The sequence below is a fragment of the Oncorhynchus gorbuscha genome, linkage group LG11 (genome assembly GCF_021184085.1).
Source record: "Oncorhynchus gorbuscha isolate QuinsamMale2020 ecotype Even-year linkage group LG11, OgorEven_v1.0, whole genome shotgun sequence".
In the NCBI taxonomy this organism is placed as follows: domain Eukaryota; kingdom Metazoa; phylum Chordata; class Actinopteri; order Salmoniformes; family Salmonidae; genus Oncorhynchus; species Oncorhynchus gorbuscha.
In genome coordinates this window covers 62,623,573-62,645,060 of record NC_060183.1, presented here as the reverse complement: position 1 = coordinate 62,645,060, position 21,488 = coordinate 62,623,573, and the positions used below count along the sequence as shown (strand labels likewise).

Genomic DNA, 21,488 nt, shown 5'->3' with positions numbered 1-21,488 from the left:
GTGCTCAATGTGCTTCTTCTTGTCTTTGGGCTGGATCAGGCCAGAGCACTTCGTCGACATCACAAGCAATATTGTCCCTGAGGCAACGGGGGAAGAAACTTTTTATGTGCCGTATCCAGCCCTGACATGATTCCTCACCTACAGTGGGGCAAACAAGTATTTAGTCAACCACCAATTGTGCAAGTTATCCCACTTAAAAAGATGAGAGGCCTGTAATTTTCATCATAGGTACACTTCAACTATGACAGACAAAATGAGAGAGACAAAATCCAGAAAATCACATTGTAGGATTTTTAATGAATTTATTTGCAAATTATGGTGGAAAATAAGTATTTGGTCACCTACAAACAAGCAAGATTTCTGGCTCTCACAGACCTGTAACTTATTTACGAAGCTCCTCTGTCCTCCACTTGTTACCTGTATTAATGGCACCCGTTTGAACTTGTTATCAGTATAAAAAGACACCTGTCCACAACCTCAAACAGTCACATTCCAAACTCCACTATGGCCAAGACCAAAGAGCTGTCAAAGGACACCAGAAAGAAAATTGTAGACCTTTACCAGGCTGGGAAGACTGAATCTGCAATAGGTAAGCAGCTTGGTTTGAAGAAATCAACTGTGGGAGCAAGTATTTGGATATGGAAGACATACAAGACCACTGATCATCTCCCTCGATCTGGGGCTCCACGCAAGATCTCACCCCATGGGGTCAAAATGATCACAAGAACGGTGAGCAAAAATCCCAGAACCACACGGGGGGACCTAGTGAATGACCTGCAGAGAGCTGGGACCAAAGTAACAAAGCCTACCATCAGTAACACACTGCTGCCAGGGACTCAAATCCTGCAGTGCCAGACTTGTACCCCTGCTAAAGTCAGTACATGTCCAGGCCCATCTGAAGTTTGCTAGAGACCATTTGGATGATCCAGAAGATGGTCATATGGGAGAATGTCATATGGTCAGATGAAACTAAAATATAACTTTTTAGTAAAAACTCAACTCGTCGTGTTTGGAGGACAAAGAATGCTGAGTTGCATCCAAAGAACACCATATCTACTGTGAAGCATGGGGGTGGAAACATCATGCTTTGGGACTGTTTTTCTGCAAAGGGATCAGGACGACTGATCCGTGTAAAGGAAAGAATGGGGCCATGTATCGTGAGATTTTAAGTGAAAACCTCCTTCCATCAGCAAGGGCATTGAAGATGAAACGTGGCCAGGTCTTTCAGCATGACAATGATCCCAAACACACCGCCCGGGCAACGAAGGAGTGGCTTCGTAAGAAGCATTTCAAGGTCCTGGAGTGGCCTAGCCAGTCTCCAGATCTCAACCCCATAGAAAATCTTTGGGAGTTGAAAGTCCGTGTTGCCCAGCAACAGCCCCAAAACATCACTGCTCTAGAGGAGATCTGCATGGAGGAATGGGCCAAAATACCAGCAACAGTGTGTGAAAACCTTGTGAAGACATTTGACCTCTGTCATTGCCAACAAAGCATATATAACAAAGTATTGAGATAACTTTTGTTATTGACCAAATACTTACTTTTCCACCATAATTTGCAAATAAATTCATTACAAATCCTAAAATATGATTTTCTGGATTTTTTTTCTAATTTTGTCTGTCATAGTTTAAGTGTACCGATGATGAAAATTACAGGCCTCTCATCTTCTTAAGTGGGAGAACTTGCACAATTGGTGGCTGACCAAATACTTTTTTGCCCCACTGTATATCACCACAGGCTAAATCCGTGGCTTGCAGCAGATTTACTCTGCTGTAGGGTTGTCGATCATACACTTTCCATCTCTAAGAGGAGAAAAACTACTCAATCGGATTCAGGAAAGGAGTGTATGGAGGGAGGTACAAGTTCATAAACTGCCCATTGATGTTAAACCATTCCCTTACCTGAGCAGCTCGGTGGAAACTGACATTGTCCCACACTATCACATAGGTGGGAATGGGATTCTCATTTAGCTCTTGACCCTGCTGCTATTGAACCTGCTGCTCAAATAAAATAGATCTTAGATTGGCAATAAATCTTAGAAGGTGCTGGGTGTTATATGGCCCGAGTGTAACATGGTGATGTAGAACACCATGGTTGCTGATAGCAGCACAGATTGTGACATTGCCACCTCGTTGACCAGGGACTTCAACAATGGCCCGCTGTCCAATCATGTTTCGGCCTCTCCTTCTCCTCTTTGTTAGATTGAAGCCTGCTTCATCGACAAAGATGAACTCATGGGGTCTGTCCAAGGATTCCATGTCAAATATTGTCTGTGTAGAAATACAATATACTGTATGTAGGATTTTGTAAGCCGTACAGAGACAGTGCTATACTGTAGAGTACAATTAAGCTTCTGATTCACATACATTGTATGTACTGAAGAGTAATGTCATTCACATAGTATGTGTTAGTACTGTAGACAATCTGGATTACAGTAAATGTTTCTGAATGTACACTTACTTGGACATACTGAGTTGTCTTGTATCACTCGTTCCTGGATTTCTCTGAGTCGTATTGCATTATCTTGAAGGACCATGCCAACTATAACGGCCTCTTGCTCCCGAGTGAATATAGCTGTCCTTCCATCTGCATGTGGCAGCCTTGCAATTCTACAAAAAGTAGTTGTGTAGTTGCATAACATATTCATACAGTACAATACATACAGTGATTAACTTTACAAATATCTATTGAAACAGCTGCATATAGTGTAGTACAGTAAATTTGCAGTTACAAAAATACAGTAGTATACTGTACCTGTTCTCTTCTCTGAATGTCCTTACTATGGTGGACATGGATAATCAGCTCAAATTGGGTTGCACTCTAAGTCCTGCACTCTAAGTTCCCTCATTGTCAGTCCATGGACAAGAACATGGTCTATAACTGTTGCTCAAATTTCATCAGATATTTCCACTCTTTGTCTTCCTCTTCTTCCTCCTCTTCCTCTTTCTTGCCCTCCTCCTCATCGTCACCCACCTTGCATACGTCCTCGTCCTCGTCCTCTCACATTGTTTCTTCTATCCATTCTCATACTTTCTCCTTCCCTCCTTCAACAACCTGTTTGCTCTCTGAACTGGCATATATTGGTTGAGTCGCATCATTTGAACCAGGTTAAATCAATTTTGATTGGTTGATTTCAATCAATGACATGTGTTCTCTATTTGTATTTGATTGTTGCCACTTGTGTTTACCAGTATGGATGACATGCGCATTAGAGTGCAGAATGTGTTTTGAGAATGAGAATGTGTTTAGAGTTTGAGATCTGCATATTGTGTTTTACCATGTGAAATGGTTTAAGGTATTGACAACAGACTGCATAATTAGCTAAATGAGTCCAGGCAACTGAGAACTTTGTTCAGCCAATGGGTTTTAGTGTTTTAGCAATTGAGAAAAACTGTAAAAGGTGTCTTTTATCCGTCCACCATGTCCACATTGTGACCAGGTTTCCAGCTCCCTCCCTGCATAGCACCAGTAGGGAGACTAAGCCTCGGGTGCTTCAGCAATGCAGGCTTGTTCTTTGTTTAGCCTTCATGCCCCTACAGACCTCACCTGAGGGAGGGTGGATCTCAGCTGTGTCTTCAACCCTTTATCCGCCCTCCTCTTCCACAGCTAAAATGTATTTCCGTTAGTTAGGGTGATGAAACTGCTCCCTTCAGAGTTGGCCAAGCTAAATTAAAAAATACTACGCAGGAGAGACATGTTATGTCCCCATGGAGGGGGTGAGAGGGGAAAAGCATAAGAAGTCCAAATGAAATGAATTAATAATTGAATTACTCTCGCATTGCATAGAGACCACTGAGTCCCCTTCAAAGTTGAAATGAAAATCTGTAAATTGGAGAATTAGATTACTTTGTTGTTGTGTCATGAGTTTATCTTGTTGTTACATTTTTGTTCCCTAAAATGTATGTGGACCAGCTATGGACCAGACAACAGTAATAAACGGTAACATACGTTCTCATTGAGATACATTAAAATCCTACAATGTGCTGCTCTACACTTCAACTTCCTCTAAAAACAGGGATTAATGGAGCTTCACATCACCCAGTTTCAGGTATTCATAAAAACATTTGAAAAAAGGGAGATTTTCAATTGCAGCCCTCAGAAAAGGGTTGTGTGTCCACAAAATGAAATCTCTTCAGAAATAACTATCTACGGTTCAGAGCAGAGCCGTCTTTCTTCCAGTGGTACTTGTCTGCCCTCTAGTGGTGCCAGACAGCACAAAATCTAGTGGTGCCAGACAGCACAAAATCTAGTGGTGCCAGACAGCACAAAATCTAGTGGTGCCAGACAGCACAAAATCTAGTGGTGCCAGACAGCACAAAATCTAGTGGTGCCAGACAGCACAAAATCTAGTGATGCCATTGCAAATAAACACAGTGTTTATATGCAATTATCATAGAAACTGAAGCAGAATTTATTGCCCATTATTAGGTTAATTTAGATAATATGATAACATTTATATAAAGCCTTGTTTGAGTTAGAAAGGGATTACTTGAGCTCCACCATAGAAACCATCTCTGTGGTAGACAGACCACTTGCCTCTTTTCACTTCCAACAATCAGACCTTATTCTCAGCAGTATGATGCAAGCTGAACCATACAAAAATTCAACATTGTATTTTTGTTGCCAAGTGTAATTTAACATTAATAAGTAGAGCCTTTGAACTACATGTCACTTCTGACAGCTTTCTATTATGTATTACTGTTAGCCCTCATAACAAGTCAAGAAGAGAAAGAGAGAAATATACATTTAAAAAACATCTTTAAAAATGTTGTTTTTAATCAAATTATCAACAGGTTTAACCAAAGTGATCAATTTGACAGATTATCACCCAGTGAGCAAAATTGGTTGAAATACGTCTTTTGGTCATCTTTTCAATAAAAAAAGATGTATTTTCAACCAAAACAAGATGTCTTTTCAACGTATTGTGCTCATACTACAGTGTCTGCATTAAACAGAAACTGCACCACAGTCTTGCTTTTTGACAACAGTGTATTGTTGCTCCTCAATGCCAGTAATGAAAACACACCGCTCTTTTGACAAAGTCAAATTCAAGTTACTTCTGATCGGTGGGAGGCAGCTCTCTAAGATCTGGGTCAGAAATAAGAGCTGCTGTGACTCAGGGCCTGAGTCCTGGCAGCGATCCTCTGGCCAGAGAAAGAGGGGTCTTCACAGACCACCTGCTTTAAAACCCAGAGAGAGGGGGGGGGTGTAGGGGGGAAGGAGGAGGTGGCGCCCCCGATGTAGATAAGAGGCTAAGATCGACCCCCAACCCAAGTTGGGGGTCGAACCCACGACGGCTTCAAATGATTTGCTTTTTGCAGAAAACAAAAATACGTTAGAGCTGTAATGATCTTTGCTATTCTTGTGGACTCTGCTGCAACCAACCCAGTTATAAATAAATCATCTGTGATTATTAGACTTTATAGAGAACCACCAATTGTAGTCGTCCTTCAGCCAGAGCCGTCCGTCCTTCAGCCAGTGTGGAACTACCTCCTGAAGTACTACCAGACTGAGCCTCAGAGCCCTCTGTTCCCCGTGGTCATCTCAGTCTCCACCTACCTCCTCCTGGTGACCCTCTACACCCTGTTGGACGTCCTGGCCCCCAGCTGGCCCAACCGCTACTAGAATGAAAAGAGAAATAGTTGTGTTTGGTTTTTGTTTGGATCACAGCTGAAGATCATAGATCAGAAAGAAGGTGGGAGGGGCTGTGTACACGTCTCAGCCAATAAAAGCATTGACCGTCTGAATGAGAGGATGATACATTAGTATTGGCCCCAAGCATCACTAAGAATACTTGCTGTTCCTAGAAAGTATGCTTGTTATCTGATAGATGCGTAATATTGGAAACTGCAGCGCATTTGTCCTACTGATGACGATTGGAGCAGAGGGCTCATGGAGGGTTAGAGCGTACCCAACACCCAAAGTCAATTCAACGTCTATTCCACGTTGGTTCTAGAAACAAGGTTGATTCAACCAGTGTGTTCCCAGTGGGCTCTGTTTTAAGCAGATTGTCAAATTACTGTCTGAAATTTTGAAACAATATGAAACAAATATGAATGTTGACTGTCATTTAAACAAGTCATCATCCACTGTGAGACGAATTCCTTATATTTCAGCACATTTGTTCACATGAAGTATCTCTTGTCACAAATACATGCACTTGCACAAACTGTCCAACATTTGTCCCCCTGTACAATTTTAGACACCATAGGTTTGTTGAGAAATGGGAAGAGAAATACACACACACTTACACTCACACCTGGACTGCCATATATAGGAAAAGGTCAAACAATAATAACTCCCATTACCTGAAGCAGACCACAGTCACAGTGACTTCCTTATTTGAACAGCTGCCAGTTTGTCATGAAGTACAATATTCAAATCAAATCAAAGTTTATTGGTTGCATACACAGTTTAGCAGATGTTATAGCAGGTGCAGTGAAATGCTTATGTTACTAGCTCCTAAATGTCAGTAAAATGTCAGACAAGTACACAAAAAAATATGTGTCAGGACTAATCCAATTAACAACCCAAATAGAACTGTAACAGTAATCCAAATTCAATCAATATGTATATACACCGGATGAATTTACAAGATATACTACAAATGATACAGTATGTCCAGCAGTAGATCTATTACAATAGTACCCATTACACACTAAGCAAATATTAGTAGGCCTATGGCATTCATGTAAAATCTCTCTCTGTTATTATAAGAAAAGAGCCATTACTGTGTGGTTGATATCCTTGGTACAGCATGTCACAATACACTGTGCCTTTGTTTGTTGTTATTCAAAGTGACAGTACTTGCAGAACTGGTTTGGTGTGTCGACGCATGAAGATAGTCACCTTGTGTTGCAACGCTTGAGTCTATTTTAGAAATACAGGCCGTGAGACACTGGCTGAAACAGAGACTGTGTGTGAGTGCGTTAAATGTACCAAATTCAGTGAGTCATGGGAACTCGGATGGGGCCACAGTGTCTCCTGACCCCTCCTGTCTCAGCCTCCAGTATTTATGCTGCAGTAGTTTATGTGTCGGGGGGCTAGGGTCAGTTTGTTTATCTGGAGTACTTCTCCTGTCCTATTCGGTGTCCTGTGTAAATCTAAGTGTGCGTTCTCTAATTCTCTCCTTCTCTCTTTCTTTCTCTCTCTCGGAGGACCTGAGCCCTAGAACCATGCCCCAGGACTACCTGACATGATGACTCCTTGCTGTCCCCAGTCCACCTGGCCATGCTGCTGCTCCAGTTTCAACTGGCCTGGGCCCTAGGACCATGTCCCAGGACTACCTGACATGAGGACTCCTTGCTGTCCCCAGTCCACCTGGCCATGCTCCTGCTCCAGTTTCAACTGTTCTGCCTTACTATTATTCAACCATGCTGGTCATTTATGAACATTTGAACATCTTGGCCACGTTCTGTTATAATCTCCACCTGGCACAGCCAGAAGAGGACTGGCCACCCCACATATGCTCTCTCTAATTCTCTCTTTCTTTCTCTCTCTCGGAGGACCTGAGCCCTAGGACCGTGCCCCAGGACTACCTGACATGATGGCTCCTTGCTGTCCCCAGTCCATCTGACTGTGCTGCTGCTCCAGTTTCAACTGTTCTGCCTTATTATTATTTGACCATGCTGGTCATTTATGAACATTTGAACATCTTGGTCATGTTCTGTTATAATCTCTACCCGGCACAGCCAGAAGAGGACTGGCCACCCCACATAGCCCGGTTCCTCTCTAGGTTTCTTCCTAGGTTTTGGCCTTTCTAAGGAGTTTTTCCTAGCCACCGTGCTTTTACACCTGCATTGTTTGCTGTTTGGGGTTTTAGGCTGGGTTTCTGTACAGCACTTTGAGATATCAGCTGATGTACGAAGGGCTATATAAATAAATTTGATTTGATTTGATTTGAACTACGGATAGAACGAAGTGGCTGTATCTCCCTGGGCACCTCGGGAATTCGGTTGAAGATAATTCGATTCAGGACCTTCCTGCCCTACTATCAGCTTGAGAACTACTGTAAACACTTGTCGTGACATGATCTGTGATCTGATTGACTCAAAAACATGTCACGACTTAACTCTCTCTCTCTCCACCACTTTACTATCTCTCTCCACCACTTTACTATCTCTCTCCACCACTTTACTATCTCTCTCCACCACTTTACTATCTCTCTCCACCACTTTACTATCTCTCCACCACTTTACTATCTCTCTCCACCACTTTACTATCTCTCTCCACCACTTTACTATCTCTCTCCACCACTTTAGTCTCTCTCTCCACCACTTTAGTCTCTCTCTCCACCACTTTACTCTCTCTCTCCACCACTTTACTATCTCTCTCCACCACTTTACTCTCTCTCTCCACCACTTTACTATCTCTCTCTCCACCACTTTACTATCTCTCTCCACCACTTTACTATCTCTCTCCACCACTTTACTATCTCTCTCCACCACTTTACTATCTCTCTCCACCACTTTACTATCTCTCTCCACCACTTTACTATCTCTCTCCACCACTTTACTATCTCTCTCCACCACTTTACTATCTCTCTCCACCACTTTACTATCTCTCTCCACCACTTTACTCTCTCTCTCCACCACTTTACTATCTCTCTCCACCACTTTACTCTCTCTCTCCACCACTTTACTATCTCTCTCCACCACTTTACTATCTCTCTCCACCACTTTACTATCTCTCTCCACCACTTTACTCTCTCTCTCCACCACTTTACTCTCTCTCTCCACCACTTTACTATCTCTCTCCACCACTTTACTATCTCTCTCCACCACTTTACTCTCTCTCTCCACCACTTTACTCTCTCTCTCCACCACTTTACTATCTCTCTCCACCACTTTACTATCTCTCTCCACCACTTTACTATCTCTCTCCACCACTTTACTATCTCTCTCCACCACTTTACTATCTCTCTCCACCACTTTACTATCTCTCTCCACCACTTTACTATCTCTCTCCACCACTTTACTATCTCTCTCCACCACTTTACTATCTCTCTCCACCACTTTACTATCTCTCTCCACCACTTTACTATCTCTCTCCACCCTTCCCTCTGCAAATCATCTGTAAGAAGCCTGCTCTTCTTGTACTCTATGTTCAAATGTATTCACGCACGACAGTGAGTTGCTTTGGATAAATGTGTCTGCCTAATGGCATATGTTTTATTATGATTTTATATTAAATGCAAATGAATCAGCCATTAGGAGAATACTAGTTCCTGTAAACAACCCTCCCTCTCAGGTGATGAAAATCTACTGACGTCTGCCTCTTGACGGGAAGGGCTTCAGCATACTGTGACCTAGGCACTATAAGGTTCTCTCTGACATTTTGGTAAAAAATGAGTTATTTATATAGAGTTGCTCTTTATGTGGTTCTTTATATGTGAGATACAGCATGTCAGATTTGTGAAAAAGTTTCCAATTAAAAAATAATAATAATCAGAAAGTTCAATCTGCGCATACTCCTTTTACCTTGGTGCCATACGGTTCCATCTGCAATCCAATAACAAAACCCACTGGGCACAGACGTCAGTTCAACGTCCAGTTTTTATTTAAATTACTTGAGTTGTCAACTAACAAGAAATTAAAAACAAATGTCACCATGTCATAAAAAAATACAATATTCCCAAATTCAAGAATTTTCCCACATTGATTCAACTTCATCACATTAAACGTTTTAGTTCAAATGACATGGAAACAACATTGATTCAACCAGTTTTTGCCAGTAGGATTTCTGGTTTGTCAATAAAAAATAATTGTATATAAGGTGATATACTTATTGAGTCAAGAAAGAGGAAGACATCACAAAACAGTTCTGAGATCTGGGAATTGAAAAATACAAATGATCTCAAAACTATACATTTTGCAGACCAGGGTTGGGTAGGTTACTTTCTAAATGTAATCCATTACAGTTACTAGTTACCTGTCCAACATTGTAATCAATAAAGTAACTTTGGGATTATCCAAACTCAGTAACGTAATCTGATTACATTCTGTTACTTTTAGATTACTTTCTCTTAAGAGGCATTAGAAGAAGACAAAAACTTATGTTACCAATTGAACAACATCTATTGCAGGATAAATCAATGTTAAAGTTTACATAGCTGGTCATAACATTTTATTTTCTGGGTTGGTTATGTAGGCTTCTTCTAACCCATCGCTTTCTATTACATATAATAATACGATTGAATTATATCTTTACATTAAAAGTCTATCAGAATTTGAGTCATTCCAATAAATGTTTATACCCCATGATCTTCAAGAATAGGTCTTGGAAATATGGAAGTATAGATTACCCAAATTGTTCTACCTGAGCATGACACCAAAACTAAGGACTTATTAGCCAGCCCTACTCTGTTGTTTATGATTTTGATGTCATGGACTGATTGGGCTCATTGATTCGAGTTGAAAAATAAATGCTGCTCTCGTGGATTGGCATGCTTTGAGTACTACTAAAAAGTGCTATTTACATGTGAAAAATGAATGCCATATGCTGCATTTGCTATAGGCCGATCGTTTACCTTTTTGTTGGTAACACTTTGATATCTTGATAATATGCAGCTGTTTAAAGGGTAAATCCACAGATGAAACAATAACAAAACGGTTGTCCTGGACCTGTTTAGGTAAAAAGCTGAGGGATGGGCCTGGAAAATGTAACCACTCTCAGATTAACTCTTAAGGATCAGCCCCCTTTTATACATTTTTGCCTGAAATGACATACCCAAATCTAACTGCCTGTAGCTCAGGCCCTGAAGCAAGGATATTCTTGGTACCATTTGAAAGGAAACACTTTGAAGTTTGTGGAAATGTGAAAGGAATGTAGGAGAATAACACAAAATAGATCTGGTGAAAGATAATACAAAGAAAAAAACAACCATTCTTTTGTATTTTTTTTACCATCATCTTTGAAATGCAAGAGAAAGGCTATAACGTGATATTCCAGCCCAAGTGCAATATACATTTTGGCTACTAGATGACAGCAGTGTAGGTGCAATGTTTTAGACTGATCGAATGAACCATTGCATTTCTGTTCAAAATGTTATATCAAGACTGCAAAATATGAAATAATTTGTTTATTAATAACTTTTTATCTTCAGAAATGTGCACTCTCCTCAAACAATAGCATGGTATTATTTCACTGTAATAGCTACTGTAAATTGGACAGTGCAGTTAGATTAACAAGAATTTAAGATTTCTGCCAATATCAGATATGTCTATGTCCTGGAAAATGTTCTTGTTACTTACAACCACACGCTAATTGCATTAGCCTATGTTAGCTCAACCATCCTGTGGAAGGGACACCGATCCCGAAGAAGTTAGACAGAGCTATGGATGCAAGGACTCACCATCCATGATATCAACATTATTGTTTTAACCATGTAATGAAGCTATACTGGAGAAAAACAAGCTTATATTTTGGGTTCCCGTGGAGTTTGACAGTTGAACTAATAAGCTCATGAGGTTCTATTCTTCAAGAATCAATATATACAGTACCAGTCAAAGGTTTGGACACACCTACTCATTCCAGGGATTTTCTATATTTTTACTATTTTCTACATTGTAGAATAATAGTGAAGACATCAAAACTATGAAATAACACACTTGGAATCGTGTAACCAAAAAGTTAAAAAATCAAAATGATGTTTATTCAAAGTAGCCACCCTTTGCCTTGATGACAGCTTTGCACACTCTTGGCATTCTCTCAACCAGCTTCATGAGGTAGTCACCTGGAATGCATTTCAATTAACAGGTGTGCCTTGTTAAAAGTTAATTTGTGGAATTTCTTTCCTTCTTAATGTGTTTGAGCCAATCAGTTGTAATGTGACAAGGTAGGGGTGGTATACAGAAGACAGCCCTATTTGGTAAAAGACCAAGTTCGTATATGGCAAGAACAGCTCAAATAAGCAAAGAGAAATGACAGTCAATCATTACTTTAACTTCTTGGTGACAGGGGGCAGTATTTTCACGTCCGGATGAAATGCATGCCCAAATTCAACTGGCTGCTACTCATCCCCAGAAGATAAGATATGCGTATTATTAGTAGATATGGATAGAAAACACTCTGTAGTTTCTAAAACCGTTTGAATCATGTCTGTGAGTATAACAGAACTTATTTAACAGGCGAAACCCAGAGGACAAACCATTCCGATTTTATTTTGAGGTCACTCTCTTTTCAATGGGTTTTCATTGGGAATACCGATTTCTAAGGGACCCTCTTGCAGTTCCTACCGCTTCAACTGGATGTCACCAGTCTTTGGAAATTGGTTGAGGTTTTTCCATTGTGTAATGAAGAAGTACTGCCATCTTGAACGAGGGTAACTTGAAGTGTACTGTTAGATAGAGGCGCGTGACCAGAAAGCTAGCTACAGTTTGTTTTCCTCCTGTATTGAACACAGATCATCCCATCTTCAATTTGATTGATTATTTACGTTACAAAATACCTAAAGTTGAATTACAAAAGTAGTTTTAAATGTTTTGGCAAAGTTTACAGGGAACTTTTGAGATATTTTGTAGTCACGTTGCGCAAGTTGGAACCAGTGTTTTCTGGATCAAACGCACCAAATAAATTGACATTTTGGATATATATCGAAGAATGAATGAATGAAATGAATCGAACAAAAGGACCATTAGTGATGTTTATGGGACATATTGGAGTGCCAACAAAAGAAGCTCATCAAAGGTAAGGCATGAATTATATTTTTATTTCAGCGTTTTGTGTCGCGCCTGCAGTGTTGAAATATGCTTTTCTCTCTTTGTTTACTATGGTGTTATCGTCAAATAATAGCATTGTTTGCTTTCGCCAAAAAGCCTTTTTGAAATCGGACATTTTGGCTGGATTCACAACAAATGTAGATTTAATTTGCTATCTTGCATGTGTGATTTAACGAAAGTTTGATTTTTATAGTCATTTATTTGTATTTGGCACTCTGCATTTTCCCTGGCTTTTGGCCAGGTGCTATATCCCAGAGAGGTTAAGACATTACTTTTTTGAACGTTTTTTCAAATGCAGTTGCAAAAACCATCAAGCGCTATGATGAATCTGGCTCTCATGAGGACCACTCCAGGAAATGAAGACCCAGAGTTACCTCTGCTAAAGAGAATAAGTTCATCATAGTTACCAGCCTCAGAAATTGCAGCCCAAATAAATGCTTCACAGAGTTCAAGTAACAGACAGAAACCACTACTAAAGGATACCAATAAGAACAAGAGACTTGCTTGGGCCAAAAAACACGAGCAATGGACATTAAACAGGTGGAAATCTGTCCAAATTTGAGATTTATGGTTCCAACCGCTTTTGTCTTTGTGAGACGCAGAGTAGTTGAATGGATGATCTCCACATGTGTGATTCCCACCGTGAAGTGTGGGAATGGTGTTATGGTGTGGGGGTGCTTTGCTGATGACACTGTCAATAATTTATTTAGAATTCAATGCACACTTAACCAGCATGGTTACCAAAGCATTCTGCAGCGATACGCCATCCCATCTGATTTGTGCTTAATAGGACTATCATGTGTTTTTCAACAGGACAATTACCAGGCTGCGTAAGGGCTATTTGACCAAGAAGGAGAGTGATGGAGTGCTGCATCAGATGACCTGGTGTCCACAATCAGCCAACCTCAACCCAATTGAGATGGTTTGGGATGAGTTGGACCACAGTGAAGGAAAAGCAGCCAACAAGTGATCAGCATATGTGGGAACTCCTTCAAGACAGTTGGAAATGCATTCCAGGTGAAGATGGTTGAGAGAATGCCAAGAGTGTGCAAAGCTGTCATCAAGGCAGAGGGTGGCTACTTTAAATAATCTAAAATATACTTTTTTGGTTACTACATGATTCTATACGTGTTATTTTCTAGTTTTGATGTCTTCACTATTATTCTACAATGTAGAAAATAGTAAAAAATAAAGAAAAACCCTGAATGAGTAGGTGTGTCCAAACTGTTGACTGGTACTGTACCTATTAAAGGGAAGAGTGGTGTAAATCACAGCATAGTAATCAGAGGTTGTTCCTGCCTGCCCTCCAGGTGTTCCTACACAGAGACCAGTTGTCTGTGGGAATCACTGACACCATGGAAACAGAAACACAGCAGTTCAATATTGCTCTAAAACATTTCTCAGCCTAGCCTACCTTAGCTGACTGAAACAGAGACGGAGACTCTTCTTAAGAGATGAAAAACTGAAAAATCCAGTCAACTGTTCTGAAACAGAAAACATCAGTCTTCAGATTATCACACTGAAAGGTATTGTGAAATATTACATGAATTCCTTACTATAATCACAGACCATGGCTCTTCATAATCCCGGACAATGACTCTTGTAATATCATCTCCCACCAGGCATGTGAGATGACTCAGTCCATCCATTGCTATGAGCACCAGGGCATTGGAATATTAATAAGAATTACGCAACAGAAACAAAGTTACACATTAGAGAACAATAACAAATATAGAATCAAACACCATTAGTTTATCATATTTTATACATTTATTTAAGAAACTAACAAACTTAAAACAAAAAACTTTTCATGGCTTCAAAAATTCAGCTTAAAACATAACGACACTATAGTAAAAAAGGAGCTGTGTTAATGTGTACAGCCTACTGCCCTATATAATCTCACACAGGTAATTATATACAGGCATATACCAGTGAAGATATGGAGACCATAGACTTAAAGCCAGTTTACCCCAACACCGCCCTTCTAAAATATGTCACTCTTCATCATTGGGGCGGCAGGTAGCCTAGTGGTTAGCGCGTTCGACTAGTAACCAAAAGGTTGCAAGATCAAATCCCTGAGCTGACAAGGTAAACATCTGTTGTTCTGACCCTGAGCAAGGCAGTTAAATTACTGTTCATAGGCTATCATTGAAAATAATAATTTGTTCTTAACTGACTTGCCTAGTTAAATAAAGGTAATGTACTATATTTTGGGATTTCATAAAACATGTTGACCATGTGCTTGGCAACATCTTGTCCAAAATGCACCTCTTTAAATGTAGAATATCTAACTTTACGCATTAGCCCTTTAACAGCCTGTCAAGAACTGTGATGAAAGCAAAATGTATTCATTTAATCCGTGAGAGATATGTCTATGAAAATCACAAAAGAAGTCCAGGATATAGTCCTCCATTTTCACTGGTCTGGAGCTCAGCAGTGTCCAGGCCTAACTTAAAACATACTAAAGCTCCCCTTGACACTTTGTTACACAGATGAGAAATATAGTTCCTCTTGTGTGGGTTGTTTAGTGTAATGTGACTACATATTTTCTTCAGAATTCAATATCCTTGTGTCCTGGTCCTGTGAGAGGTCAGGTTGTGTGTCTCTGTCTCATAGAGGACACAACACTCACACACAACCGTGTTCCATTTCTTGTCATTGCTGTCTATATCCCAACTGTTACAGGACAGCTCACTCTAGTATCTTTATTTCATAAGGTACATTCAGTGCATCAGTCCACAAACATACAGAGAAATTGTATTTTCAATGAGCCTCTCCCAGTGTCTTTGCCTAGTCGTCCGAATGGCTCCCATGCACTATTAGCAGGTACTGCTCTGTGTTCTCTGACTCAGACACATAGGCCTTGCTCTTCTTGGAGTACTTCATGGAGCTGAAGGAGACCCTCATCCTCTCCACCGTCCTGCTGCTTCTATACAGCAGTGTGCTCTTCACATGGTCCCTGAAGTCCTCAGACACAAAGTAGTAGATGAAGGGATCCAGACAGCAGTTGAGGCTGTCCAGACACAGGGTGGTGATGTAGAAGCCATAGCCGTTGTTGATCACCACGTCCTTGAGGAGGGTCTAGTGGATGACTAGCATGATGTTACTGGGAACAAAACACACCAGGAAGTGACCAGCACCGTCACAATCAGCACCATGGCTTTCTGACGGTTCTTTCCGGGGTGATGTTGAGGTCCTTGAGTTGGCCGTGTGGTTGTAGAGGTACAGAGGGGTGGTGGTGAGCCAAATGAAGGCCCAAATAGAGACGGAGACAGCGATGGCAATTTTGTTGTTCTTCTTCTGGTGGGACAGAGGATGGGCCACCACCCAGTAGCGCTGGACACTGATACAGGTGATGAAGAGGATGGAGCAGTACATGTTCCCATAGGAGAAGCCCACCAGGACTTTACACAGCCTCTCTCCATAGATCCAGTCGTTACCGTTGAAGTGGTAGGCGATCTTTAGAGGCGTCCAGATGACAAAGAGCAGGTCAGACAGAGCCAGGTTGACCATGTAGATGGCGGCAGGGTGCTTCTTCTTGGTCCTGAACAGGAAGACCCAGATGGCCATGGCGTTGGTGGTTACAGCCCCACAGCAAACACCACTATGTAGACGATGGGGAGGAACACCGTGGTCAGACTGCTCCACAGTGTTTCCGTGGTTGCCTTGTCCACCGTGACGTGGTCGGTATCTTGAGGGTCGACCACCCCGATGAACCCACGTCCTATACCTGTGGTAAGAAACAGGAGAGAAACATTTTGATTTATTTATTTTATTTAACCTTTATTTAACTCTGCAAGAGAGTTAAGAACAAATTCTTATTTTCAATGACGGCCTAGGAAGAGTGGGTTAACTGCCTGTTCAGGGGCAGAATGACAGACTTGCCAGCTCGGGAGTTTTGAACGTGCAACCTTCCGGTTGTTATTCCACCACTCTAACCACTAGGCTACCCTGCCGCCCCGGCCTCACACCGTCCACGGGCTGACAGATAAAGGTGCACAATTACACCATTTTTTTTGCATAACCATAGCCAGCCATACCATGAGACATACAATGTCAAATCACTGGAAAAGATAAAGATAACTTGCTCCCAGCCTATAGACAGAAACTAAAACAGGAAACGCCCGTGCTCAGGTCCGTTCAACACTGGTCCGACCAATCAGATTCCACGCTTCAAGATTGCTTTGATCACATGGACTGGGATATGTTCCAGATAGCCTCAGACAACAACATTGATATATACGCTGATTCGGTGAGTGAGTTTATTAGCAAGTGCATCAGTGATGTTGTACCCACGGTGACTATTAAAATCTTCCCCAACCAGAAACCGTGGATTGATGGCAGCATTTGCGCAAAACTGAACCACTGCTTTTAATCATGGCAAGGCGACCGGAAACATAACCGAATACAGAGTGTAGCTATTCCCTCCGCAAGGCAATCAAACAAGCTAAGCGTGAGTATAGAGACAAAGTGGAGTCGCAATTAAATGGCACAGATTACAAAAAGCAAACCAGCCCCATCGCGGACACCGACGTCTTGCTCCGAGACAAATTAAACAACTTCTTTACCCGCTTTGAGGACAATACAGTGCCACTGACACAGCCCACTACCAAAACCTGCGGGCTCTCCTTCACCGTGGCCAACATGAGTAAAACATTTAAACGTGTTAATCCTCGCAAGGCTGCCGGCCCAGACGGCATCCCCAGCCGCGTCCTCAGAGCATGCGCAGACCAGCTGGCTGGTGTGTTTATGGACATATTCAATCAATCCCTATCCTAGTCTGCTGTTCCCACATGCTTCAAGAGGGCCACCATTGTTCCTGTCCCAAGAAAGCGAAGGTAACTGAGCTAAACGACTATCGCCCTGTAGCACTCACTTCCGTCATCATGAAGTGCTTTGAGAGACTAGTCAAGGATCATATCACCTCCACCCTACCTGACACCCTAGACCCACTCCAATTTGCCTACTGCTCCAATAGGTCCACAGACAACGCATTTGCAATCACACTGCCAAGTGGAATACCTATGTAAGATTGCTGTTCATTGACTACAGCTCAGCATTTAACACCATAGTACCCACCAAACGTCATTAAGCTTGAGACCCTGGATCTCGACCCACCCTGTACAACTGGGTCCTGGACTTTCTGACGGGTCGTCCCAGGTGGTGAGGGTAGGAAACAACATCTTCACCCCGCTGGTCCTCAGCACTGGGGCCCTATAAGGGTGCGTTCTCAGCTCTCTCCTGTACTCCCTGTACACCCATGACTGCGTGGCCATGCACGCCTCCAACTCAATCATCAAGTTTGCAGACGACACTACTGTACAGTGGTAGGCTTGATTACCAACAACAATGAGATGGCCTACAGGGAGGAAGTGAGGGCCCTCGGAGTGTGGTGTCAGGAAAATAACATCACACTCAACGTCAACAAAACAAAGTAGATGATTGTGGACTTCAGGAGAAGTAGCAGCAGAGGGAGCAGCCCCCTATCCACATCGACGGGACAGTAGTGGAGAGGGTAGTAAGTTAAGTTCCTCGGTGTACACATCACGGACAGACTGAAAGGGTCCACCCACACAGACAGCGTCGTGAAGAAGGCGCAACTGTGCCTCTTCAACCTCAGGAGGCTGAAGAAATTTGGCTTGTCACCGAAAACACTCACAAACTTGTACAGGTGCACATTCGAGAGCATCCTGCCGTGCTGTATCACCGCCTGGTATGGCAACTGCTCCGCCCACAACCGTAAGGCTCTCCAGAGGGTAGGGAGATCTTCACAACGCATCACCAGGGACAAACTACCTGCCCTCCAGGACACCTACACCACCCGATGTCACAGGAAGGCCATAAAGATCATCAAGGACAACAACCACCCAAGCCACTGCCTGTTCACCCCGCTATCATCCAGAAGGCGAGGTCCGTACAGGTGCATCAAAGCAGGGACCGAGAGACTAAAAACAGCTTCTATCTCAAGGCCATCAGGCTGTTAAACATCCATCACTAACATTGAGTGACTGCTGCCAACATACTGACTCAAATCTCGAGCCACTTTAATAATAAAAAATTGGATGTAATAAATGTATCACTAGTCACTTTAAACAATGCCACTTTATATAATGTTCACATACCCTACATTACTCATCTCATATGTATATACTATACTCTTACCATCTACTGCATTTTGCCTATGCCGCACGGCCATCGCTCATCCATATATTTATATGTACATATTATTATTCATTCCTTTACACTTGTGTGTACAAGTTTTTGTTGTGAAATTGATAAATTACTTGTTAGATATTACTGCGCTGTCGGAACTAGAAGCACAAGCATTTCGCTGCACTCACATTAACATCTGCTAACCATGTGTATGTGACCAATAAAATTTGATTTGATTTTTAAAAGCTTACAAACAGGGTTGTCAAACCATTTAAACAGTTTTTGGGTTGTGTCCGCCATCGGTTGAGACACGACATGCTTGAATACAGGGTGGGTGTTATGTTTTGGCTAATAAATGTACTAAAATGGGAATAAAATGTAAGTTTCAAATTTCAAAGATTGTTGGAGGTCCACACATCAGAGAATGTTGAATTGAATATCTGTTGTTTTAAATTATACTGACAATCCTCCATAAGAAACCTATTGAAATAATAGAAATGTAGATAATAGATTAGACATTTAAGTTGACATTCGACAGTGTGTGGACCGGCAGCCATCTTTGTCATAGTAATTAGAAGTTACAATTTCAAATCAATTTAAGTTCAATGGCATACCAGCTAAATTGCAGTGGTCTGAAGGTATAGGTTCATTCTATTAATGTTATTTCTATGATTGAAATGACACCCACCCTGTATTCAAGAGCATGTTGATCTGAACTGTCTGCCATCACAACACAAAAACCTCAGATGATGTAAAGTAGGCTTACCTCAGGTCAAAATCAAAGCCCTGCACATGCACCAGGTGTACAAAAAAAGGAATAACCTTTATTTTGACATGAAGTAAGCAGAGAACAAGTACATCTACAACAGACCCACGTTTGAAAATCTGTTTAATAATACCATCCTTTAGATATTTTATCTCAAATTCCACCCATCATAACGACCAACCTTCCTGCCTACCAGCACAGTAAGTTGAAATGGAATTGTATTTAACTTTTGGCTTCCCAAGGACTGTTTTTGTGTAACCCAATTGAAAGCAATGCTAGTGTATATAAATACTTTATGTCCTGAATGTTTTGGCATTCAGGTCCAAAAAGTCACTTCCTGACTACTTCTTCCATGAGCAAATGCATATGGAAAGTCATGTTTAAATCAAAAGGGATGCTGTCAAAAAGTGATTGAATTCAAATGGATTTACCCCAGTACAAGTACGCTAACTCAAGATAATACAATGTGTCTACAAGTACGCTAACTCAAGATAATACAATTTGTCTACAAGTAGGCTACTGACAAAGTCATGAGATCAATTATGGGGCTCTTTTACTATGCTTGTAAAGGAGAGGAAGGGTGACTAATTTCTCACAAACTCTTTAGCTTTTTAGTGCTTGAGATGTTTTGAAGATTTCAAGTTGAACTATACTGTTTTTTAAAAGTAAAAAAAAAAACATTGTATTGGCTGCACACTCACAACTGAACAACAATAAGCAGGAAAGTATTTGAGATGAGGCCATTGTCCTTGAACTTTGTACAGTATAAATGATCTGTGTCTATGAATGGTCTTCTCCTCCCAAGGTCAAGATGGTAGTTAACTTACCCTGATGCCAATGCCTTCTTTCTCTAAAATAAACAGAAGAATGCACCCAAAAAACAAGAAATTGATGGAATCAGGTTACCAGTGTAACCTCACTCTCTCTGTCACGACATGGTTTTGAGTGTCTGTGAATTTACAAGGCTCTAACCTGTTTGGTCTTATCCAAAGATAACCCAGACAAATCGCAGTTATTTCAATGTGAATCTTATAAGGGGACTTCACTTCATGTATTCTCTCTGTATTTTGAAGTAATGTCAACATCATGTCATGAGTATGTTTGTCAATGGCAGAGAATGTGGAGTTTGTCGGGATCAAAATAAATATGAAAGGAGCAAAGCCCAGGTAAAAAGTTGGAAAAATCTGGTTTACATATTGCTCTCCATCAATGAATCCCAACCAAATGTACAGTGAGGCAAAACAAGTATTTAGTCAGCCACCAATTGTGCAAGTTCTTCCACTTAAAAAGATGAGGCCTGTAATTTTCATCATAGGTAAACTTCAACTATGACAAAATTAGGAAAAGAAATCCAGAAAATCACATTGTAGGATTTTTAATGAATGTATTTGCAAATTATGGTGGAAAATACGTATTTGGTCAATAACAAAAGTTTATCTCAATACTTTGTTATATACCCTTTGTTGGCAATGACAGATGTCAAAAGTTTTCTGTAAGTCTTCAGAAGTTTTTTACACACTGTTGCTGGTATTTTGGCCCATTCCTCCATGCAGATCTCCTCTAGAGCAGTGATGTTTTGGGGCTGTTGCTGGGCAACACGGACTTTCAACTCCCTCCAAATATGTTCTATGGGGTTGAGATCTGGAGACTGGCTAGGCCACTCCAGGACCTTGAAATGCTTCTTACGAAGCCACTCCTTCGTTGCCTGGGCGGTGTGTTTGGGATCATTGTCATGCTGAAAGACCCATCCACATTTAATCTTCAATGCCCTTGCTGATGGTAGGCTTTGTTACTTTGGTCCCAGCTCTCTGCAGGTCATTCACTAGGTCCCCCCGTGTGGTTCTGGGATT

At 41.3% G+C, this 21,488-nt stretch overlaps 1 long non-coding RNA gene and 1 pseudogene across 1 annotated transcript; both read right to left on the bottom strand.

Moving 5' to 3' along the window:
* Positions 1-1,617: 1,617 nt before the first annotated feature.
* On the bottom strand, positions 1,618-3,034 carry LOC124047998. Its single transcript, XR_006841156.1, has 3 exons — positions 2,755-3,034; positions 2,461-2,609; positions 1,618-2,270 (listed from the first exon to the last, which is right to left on the bottom strand). It is a non-coding gene; the product is annotated as an uncharacterized LOC124047998 (long non-coding RNA).
* Positions 3,035-14,476: 11,442 nt separating this feature from the next.
* Positions 14,477-18,408, bottom strand: LOC124047697 (annotated as a pseudogene).
* Between the last annotated feature and the right edge of the window lie 3,080 nt (positions 18,409-21,488).